A 9,472-nucleotide genomic window follows, 5' to 3' on the forward strand; every position below is an offset into this window, starting at 1 on the left:
TCTCCCCCCCCCCCCCCCCTCTCTCTCTCTCTCTCTCTCTCTCTCTCTCTCTCTCTCTCTCTGGCACTGAAAAAGAGAAGAGAGTGAAGACAACAGTGGAAGAGCCTGGAGGGTACATAAATAGAGAGAGAGAGAGAGAGAGAGAGAGAGAGAGAGATGGGGTTAGTGGTGATCCGCAGGAGGAGGAGGAGGAAGGGGGAGGATTTAGCAGTTGAAAGGGAAGGAGGGGGAGAGTCGGGGTTTTCTAGAAATGGAAGTTTTTGCCATTTTGGTGAAACGCGTACTGAGGGGCTGAAGGTGAGGTGTTTTGCCGTTTTTGTTGGGGGTAGTGTCAGCAAATTTCTTTGAAACCCCTCAAACTTCTTTTCCGTTCTTAACCGGCCCCCTTTAGGTTTCAGGTTTTTTGTGGGAATGGAGGGATTTTGTAGCAGAAGTCTAGGGGTGCTAAACCGTATCCGTATCCAAGAAAATATCCGTAACCGTATCCGTTAGGATACGAATATGGTTACTCAAATCTATAACTGATAGAATATGGTTATGGATATGGTTTTGTAGTGTAACAACCGTAAATTTTAATACGTATTTAAATAAATTTTTCTAGTATTCAAAATATTATACATTGTATTTTATTAATACTGTTTCCTAATTTTTGGAATTTTCCTGAGTTTTCAAAATAATTATAATAATAAAAATATATAGTGCTTGTATTTTATATTCTACTAAATATTAATTTAGCGTCTTACAGTGATTTTTATATATAATCATTTGTGATTATATTATTAATGGCCTTGTTATTATTGAGTAAACTTGAGTATAGTAAAATAGTATATAAATATGTAATAAAAGATTTTTGGTTGATTATTTAATTATTAATATAATTCAGATTTTATATGAATTTTGAAATTTATATTTCGCCTCTCTTAATTTCCTCTAATTTGAATTTGAATGCGCTTCCATATTTTTCCCTCTAATTATTTCTCATCAAACCCCCTAATGCACTCTGCCATCTTTGATTTGCTTTCCCAAAGCAACCCTCATTCAAACGGGCATATTCTCTCTCTACTATTCATGTTCTCCACGTGATATCTCTCCCCTTTCCTTTTTCTCTCATCCACGCGTACACGGCTTCTCTCTTTCCTCTTCAACAGTTGCAACCGAGACAAAAAAAAAAATAAGCAAGAAAAAAACCGCATCTTTTTCTCCCTTCTTCTTCCTCCCAGCACGGCGAGTCCGACCACAGCGAATCAGCTCGGACCTCCGACGAACCCAACCCGACCACCGCCGCCACTGCATCACATCCGCCGCCACAGAGCCGCAAACACGCCGCCGTCGAGCCTCGCCGCAGCCGCTCGACCCGCTTGCCGCCCGGCGGCTCAGTCCCTGCTCCGTCGAACGCTGGCGAACCGACCACCGACCGTCCGCCCTGCCGGCCTTCGCCGTGACGCACCGCCGGCGGCCACACTGCGTCCGGCGCAGTGCCGCGACGAAACCCAGCCGCGCGAACCGCCATCACCCAGCGCTGGCGAACCGAAGTTCACCGGCCGCTTCCGCGCACGTGCGGATCTGTTCACCGCCGGTTCGTCGAACGTCGCCGTCTGCAGTACGCTCTGCAACGGCGGCCAGCGCCCGTCGTCCGCACTTGCAAGCCTTCCTCCGTCAACGCCCCTCGAGCGACCGCGACTGTCCAGGCGCCTTCAACCACCGCCTGAGCCGCGCTTGCTGTGCACTCCATGCTTCGCCGGCCTTCGCCTCCTAACAGCGCCGCCGACCGCGCACCACCGGCCCAGGCCGCTCCTCACCGGCTGCCTGAACCCGGACAGCAGGCCCCGCTCGCGCCAGGAATACGCTACGCCTCTCCAGATCCGAGCGCCACGTTGATCTAGTTCTCACCGGAAGCTCTCCCGGTGTTTCGCCGTCAGGCTCTCCTCCGCGTCGGATCTGATCTCGCACGTCGACACGTCGACGATTCACCGAGGCAGAGATCCCGAACGGCTATAATTATTTCATTTTAATTATTAGTTTATCGTAAATTATTATGTGACTTGCCATTTTAATCTCTTATATGCTGTTAGTAATTGTTAATTATTTAGTCTGGATATGTTTGTACAATGGCGTGGGATTTGTTGATGAATGATAGTATGGAACTTGTGTTTTTTATCAACCTAGTTGTTATTCTCAATAGGGAGAACTAGTACATGAAAGACGACGTCCTGTTAAAAGTCATGATTTATAAGCGTGTTCAAGGCATGGCTGTACCTTGAATATTCGATATCGCTGGTAAGATGAGGTTTCGCGTTGTTATTATTATTATTAATAGCATTGAGCTTAGAGCGATGCAATCTTATCGCTGTGTTATGGACAGGTTATTTTCATAGTTTTTGCAGAAGTCGTCACGTTACTCTTGTGGTTAGTGGCACGATATTTCATGTACAGTTACTTAAATTAATATGACAACATGGGGATATAAAGGGGAATTTGGGATGAAGAATATAGCATGTATATAAACGGGCAAACAGCGCTTTCTTGTTATCGTTGATATCGTGAGTGTATGTAGCAGTGGGCCAGAGGCCAATACTTGACTTGAAGGCGGCCCCGCGCGATGACTGTTTACGGGGACCCGATTATATATATGAAAATATTCTCGCGCAAATTCAAATAACATGGTAACAAGAATGATATGTTGTGTGGGCTTTAATGGTGGACTTAGTTGGTTTTATAGAGATGTAGACTAGTTGTATTCTGATCATACATAGACGGGATTATAATTAATTATCTAGCAATCTGGGACATTAAGGTTATATATAATGAGGGTTTCGCTTGTTGGATTATTTCGGCTGTCGACGTAGCTACGTCCTCAGTTATATAATTAAGTATTAACTCATCTAGTTGTGTGATTTGGGGATAGCTTGGATCGATTAGCATGTTGGCTAGCTGTGGGTGATCTTTGGACACTTGGATGGTTTTCTTAAAAAAAGTTCTTCCTGATGATTTTATTTCAGTGATAGATTGCATTTAGATTTATTAGTAATGTTCTTTTGGCAAGCTATTATTATTAATTATCGCTGTTTTGCCATTGTCGTTCGATCGTTCCTATTTCTGTGGGATCTTGCGTGTGTTGCACACCTGACGTACAAACCTGTTTTTTCTCCTGGTGTACGTGAGATATAGGAGACGAGACCAGGCACTCAGTACGGAATCGTACAAGAACCAGCAAGATTCTCAGTAGGAGTGCCTCGCAGGTGGAAGTAGAAGAAACAATCTGAAGCGCAGTAGTTTTTCTCTGTAGTAGCATGATGAATTTAAAACATTTTTACCGCGTACTTTTTCTCTAAGTTATGACCGATTTTATTATTATTAACATACTTTCTTATATGACTATGTATTTTAATTCCTAGTTGAACCGTTTTTTGTAATAAGGCGTGTTTGACCCAGTATATGTTTATGTCTGGGATGATTTACTGTTGACTGAATATGTCTATTCCTTTATTCTGAGTTGTCTATTTAATACTTGCTACATTGTGAGGGAGCCTGTGACTTACGTGTATTCATTCTAGACGCGCTTAGCGTATTGATTGAGAAGAAAAGAAAAGAGGAAAAAAAAAATGATAGTGTATATTCTTCTCAATCTAATACGTCGGCGGCTTGTTCCACGTTCGGTTCCCCGGTGTATTTATGGGAAGCGGGAGCGTGACATGTAGTGAAATATATGTATCGCGTATCCGAAATATCGCGAATACATATTAGTCATAACTCCTTTAACGATAGTTTGCGATCTCTTAGATTATGAATTTGTGGTTAATTTTGATGATCAAGATGGTCTAATCTTAACTTTTTAATTATAATATGGACACTATTAACAAACTTATTTGTATCACATGAACTCATGTTTTTTCTCACATACTATCTAGTTTTTTCATATCTGTTTTGTATCTGGCATGCATATCCGCTTATATTAACTCCGACATGTATATCCGTAACCGTCATCCGATTTTGGACGGATATGGTTATAAATTTTTCTTACCGAGGTATATCCGTATCCGTATCCGTATCCGTATCCGAGATGGGTAAGCGGATATGGATATGATAAGCATCATATACGAGCCGTATCCGGACCGAATGCACCCTAAGCAGAACCCTAGAGTTCTGGGGGGTCTCTCGTTAAGCATGTAAAGTTCGGGGGGGTCTTGTGAAATTTACCCCTTATCGACCCACGTTGCTCCCTAAGCTAATCTTCTTATCCACTCTCCTAAAAAGGAAGACTGATGCTGGTTATCATGTCACCCAACACTTCAATAAACAATGACAAGACAGTTTATTTAAGACAAAGATGGTTGATGGTTTATTAGCGGGTTTTATTGGATTTAGAATTTCATAGGGAATTCATGTCCATAGGGCTTTATATATATATATATATATGAGCAATATGGGTATGCTTGGTACCAAGCATAAAAAGTTGTGCTTGGTAGTGATGTGTCACATCCCACTCCACTCATTCAAATATGGGACCACATTCACATGGGTAGTGAGTGGATGAGGATGTGACACATCACTACTATTGGTCAAAACTGCTTTCCAAAATAAATTTTCAAACTATATATGTTAACTACAAGTACTTTTCATAAATGCTTAGTAGCCTATTGGAAAGTTTATGTTTTGGTGTTTCAAAAAGTCCCTTGTTCGAGGCTTGCCAACAGCAAGTCGAGAAGTATTTTATTTGAATTAATCCCTCATAAGTTCTAGTGGGCCGTAGGCCAATGGGCCGGGGATCGAGGCTAATCGGGCTGAAGTGCTAAGTGACGTTTTGTTGGGCGTACTTTGCACCTGATAAGTGTGAAGTATGTACGCAAGCTAAGCTGACAAGGAAGCCATTTCCAAGTTTCACAAGGAGCACTAAGCTATTGGATCTGATTCACTCAGATACTTGTGATTTCAAGAGCTTCATCACTCGAAGCGGCATGAAGTACTTCATCACCTTCATTGATGACCACTCTCGCTTCTGCCACGTCTACCTGCTGAAATCTAAAGATGAAGCCTTCAGCAAATTTGTCGAGTTTCAGACTCGAGTGGAGAAGCAGCTTGGACTTTAGGTGAAAAGACTCAGGAGTGACAGAGGAGGGGAGTACTGATCTAAGGAGTCGGAGGCATTACTTCAAGGAGCATGGAATCATTGCTGAAACTATTGCTCCGTATTCTCTGTAATCTAATGGAATTGCAGAAAGAAAGAATCGCTCATTGACCGGGATGGTGAATTCGATGCTAATCACATCCGGTCTACCTACATGCTATTAGGAAGAGACTTTGTTGATGGCAAACTAGATTCTGAACAGAGTACCCTATTCCAAAATTGATAGTACTCCTCATTAGTTATGGTTGGGATATATAGATCCTTTGGATAGTCTCAAAGTGTGGGGGTGTCTCACATATGTTCGAGTTCCAGATATCAGAAGGCCTGAGCTTGGACCAAAGGCAAACAGATATGTGTTTCTTGGCTTTGCTGAAGATAGTGATGCTTGCAGGTTTCTTGATCTTGGAACTCCATCATTGAAGCTCGAGATACATAATTTTTTGGGGATAAGTTTATCAAAGATAAATGATTATTGCTCAAAGATATAGCAGAGAATAATAGTACGTCAGACGCACCAGAGGAGCCAGTTTTGCGAGAAACTGAAAGTGTCAGTGATGAAGGAGTTACTGAACTATCTTCTAAGCGTGTCAGGAGACAGAAAGATTTTGGAAATGATTTCATCACCTATAATGTGGAAGGAGATCCACAAACTTTTCAAGAAGCAATACAGTCAACAGATGTTCTTCTGTGGAAAGAAGCTATAGATGATGAGATGGATTCATTGATCCAAAATCATACTTGGGAGCTGGTGGATGTACCTGAAGGTGCAAGGCCTATCAGTTGCAAGTGGATTTTCAAGAAGAAGCTTCGTCCTGATGGTACTATTGAGAAGTACAAATCAAGATTGGTGGCGAAAGGATTCTCTCAGAGAGAAGGAATAGATTTCTTTGACATCTATGCTCCAGTTTGCAGGATCACTACCATTAGAGTGCTTATCGTATGGGCAGTGATAAAAAGGTTCGTTATATATCAGATGGATATGAAGACTGGCTTTCTCAATGGAGACCTCACAGAAGAGATCTACATGGAGAAACCAGAAGGACTTGATGCTCCAGCTGGGAGACCTCACAGAAGAGATCTACATGGAGAAACCAGAAGGACTTGATGCTCCAGCTGGTAAAGTTTGTAAACTTATTAAGTCTCTATATGGACTTAAGCAGGCACCGAAACTCTGGCATGAGAAATTCGATGGGATTATTCGTAATAATAGGTATCAAGTCAGTGAGTCTGACAAGTGTCTATACATCAAGGTCGCTCAAGGGAAGGTGGTGGTTATCTGCCTCTATGTGGATGATATGCTCATCGTCGGGAGTGATTTGGAGATAGTAACATCTACCAAGAAATTTTTATCAGCTCAGTTCAGCATGAAGGCCCATGGAATTATGGACGTGATTCTCGGAATTAAAATTATATACTCTGAAGAGGGTATTGGATTGTCTCAATCTCATTATGTCGAGAGCATGCTAAGAAAGTATGGCTACTACGACTTGCCAGAACTATCAGTGTCGTATGATTATAACAAAAAGCTTCGACCGAACACTGGAAGACCAGTAAAGCAGCTAAGGTACTCAAAGATAATTGGAAGTCTTATGTACGCGATGAGCTACACAAGGCCAGATATAGCATTCGGTGTAAGAATGCTTAGTAGGTTCATAAGTAATTCTGGAAAGCTTCATTGGGATGTTGTCCAGAGATTGATGAGATACTTGAAAGGAACTACAGGTCTGGGCCTATTCTACACTGGATATCCGGCTATAATCGAAGGCTATTCAGATGCGAGCTGGTGCTCAGAACCAGATGAGTACAGATCTACTAGAGATTTTGTCTTCACCATGGGCGGAGCTGCCATCTTGTGAAAATCTAAGAAGTAAACTATGATTGCACAGTCATCGATGGAATCTGAGTTCTTCGCACTCTGTGCTGCAGGAGATGAAGCTGAGTGGCTCAGTTGTATTCGCTGTGACCTTCTATTGACAGAATTGCAAGGTGCAATTACAATCTATTGTGATAATCAGGCAATGGGTGTTGTGACAACGAACTCGTTATTCAATAGAAAGAAGAGGACCATTCGTCTGAAGCATGGCTATTTGAGAGAACTCATTTTCCAAGAGTCATCTTGGTGATTGACGTTCGGTCTTCAGAGAATATGGTTGATCCTTTGACTAAAGGTCGGAAAAAGGACATAGTTGAAAGGACGTCCGCTGCAATGGGTCTCAAAGTTTTGTGAGTCTTACAAATACGTACCATGTTTATCCAATTATTAGTTCAAAGCTTATGCTACTAATAATAAAGATGACTAGTTCAAAAGTCAAGTAAGAATTGTAAAGTTTGGTGAGTCTTACAAATACTTATCATTTCGTCAAGTTATTAGTTCAAAGCTTACGCTACTAATGAAAGTTTGGTGAGTCTTACAAATACTTATCATTTCGTCAAGTTATTAGTTCAAAGCTTACGCTACTAATGACAAGATGATTGGTTCAAAAGTCAAGTAAGATTTACAAGTGAAATCCTATCATGTAAAGTGGTTGGTTGTTAAGCCTTAATGGGTCCAAAGCATTTCGGATGCGGGATGTTGGATAGGTAACATGCCTAAAGGACTCACAGATAATTCTATCATGTAAAGGGGTTGCCTGTTAAGCCTTAATGGGTCCAAAGCATTTCGGATGCGGGGTGTTAGATAGGAAACACGCCTAAAGGACTCACCTAGAATCCTATCATGAGAGAGGATGACTCTTAAGCCTTAATGAGTTCAAAGCATTTCATATGTGGGATGTTTGATAGGAAACATGCCTAAAAAACTCACATATGCCTAGGTGAAGATTTGGCCATCTCCTATGGTGTCTTGCAGAAAGATACCTAGAGCCCTAGCAGAAACCAGGACTAGCACAGGGCCATAAATGTGCAAAGGCAAAGATAAGTGTGGTTCAAAGTAAAAACTATCACAAATGAGTTTGATCTTGTATGATCGCTGGATTTTAGACATACGCTGGTTCAAGTCTCTGCGACACCATGCATCCATCTTTTATTCAATTAGTCTAAGGGGGATTCAAGTCCTTGCGACATCTACCTTATGCATAACGATTGAAACAACGGCACCATAACACGACACTAGTTTAAAAACTTGTGGGGGATTGTTGGATTTTTTTGGTCAAAATTACTTTCCAAAATGAGTTTTCAAACTATATATATATATTAACTACAAGTACTTTTCATAAATGCTTAGTAGCCTAGTGGAAAGTTTATGTTTTGGTGTTTCAAAATGTCCCTTGTGCGAGGCTTGCCAACGGCAAGCTGAGAAATGTTTTATTTGAATTAATCCCTCATAAGTTCTAGTGGGTCGTGGGTCGTGGGCTGTGGGCTGGGGATCGGGGCTAATCGGGCTGATGTGCTAAGTGGCACTTTGTTAGGTGCACTTTACACTTCGCACGGAGGCATCGGGGGCGAGGTGGCGCTGTTTGGCGCCACGTTGGCTGCCACTATAGTCGCCACAGAGGTTGCCTCACAGGCTACTTCGCAGCATGCGGACGAGCTACGTATTCGCACGAGGGTGACCATAGCTAGCGTTTTCGTAGTTTGATAAGGTTCGCTCGTTCGATGAGGTTCGTCTGTCATACGAGGTTCGCCTGTTTGACGATGTTCGTTCGTTCAACGAGGTTCGTCTGTCATACGAGGTTCGCCTGTTTGACGAGGTTCGTCTGTCTGTCATACGAGGTTCGCCTATTTGACGATGTTTGCTCGGACGACGAAGTTTGTCTGTTATACGAGGTTTACCTGTTTGACGATGTTCGTTGTCAAATGAGGTTCGTCTGATTCGCTGAGTTGTGACCCTCGCGTTTCGTAGCAACGCGTCCATTGATTGCCTCGTATTCAGTAGTTACTGCATGCAGCAGTTACAACAGCAATTAGAGCAATTTAATGCAGTTGGAAACTTTCTCGTGAGCGTGGAATATGAACGTCAGTATAGAATATAAACGTCGGTATACACACGCGAGCTTGGAAAATGAACGTCGGATCCACGTTGTTGTTATTGTTATTATGTTGCTGCTGTAGAAACTGTGCCCGCAGGAACCCTGAAACCGAAAGGTTTTGAACCGAAAGGATCTGAGATCGAGGAGATCTTTTGCCTTGACCGAAAGGTCTTATAGATCGAGGAGATCTTGACAGTACTAGGTTGGTACACACCAGAGTATTGTACTGCTATTCCTAAAAGTAGTTTGGTCTTAGGATCCTTACACCGGAGTAGGCCAAATATTGCTTTAAGCACAACGTTTCACAAACGCACAATAGTTAATTAAAAAAATTTAAAATAACAGCACATCATCCTTCACTGTTTAATTCTAGATTTAA

At 42.1% G+C, this 9,472-nt stretch overlaps 1 protein-coding gene across 1 annotated transcript in view; it reads right to left on the minus strand.

Annotated features, from left to right (window-relative positions):
• Positions 1-260, minus strand: part of LOC109839573 (MADS-box transcription factor 16-like) — a 36,499-nt gene extending 36,239 nt beyond the window's left edge. The window contains exon 1 of the mRNA XM_020408057.1: positions 63-260. The gene's annotated coding sequence lies outside the window, so the exon portion shown is untranslated. The remainder of the gene's footprint in view (positions 1-62) is intronic.

Source organism: Asparagus officinalis, chromosome 4 (assembly GCF_001876935.1).
Source record: "Asparagus officinalis chromosome 4, Aspof.V1, whole genome shotgun sequence".
In the NCBI taxonomy this organism is placed as follows: Eukaryota; Viridiplantae; Streptophyta; class Magnoliopsida; order Asparagales; family Asparagaceae; genus Asparagus; species Asparagus officinalis.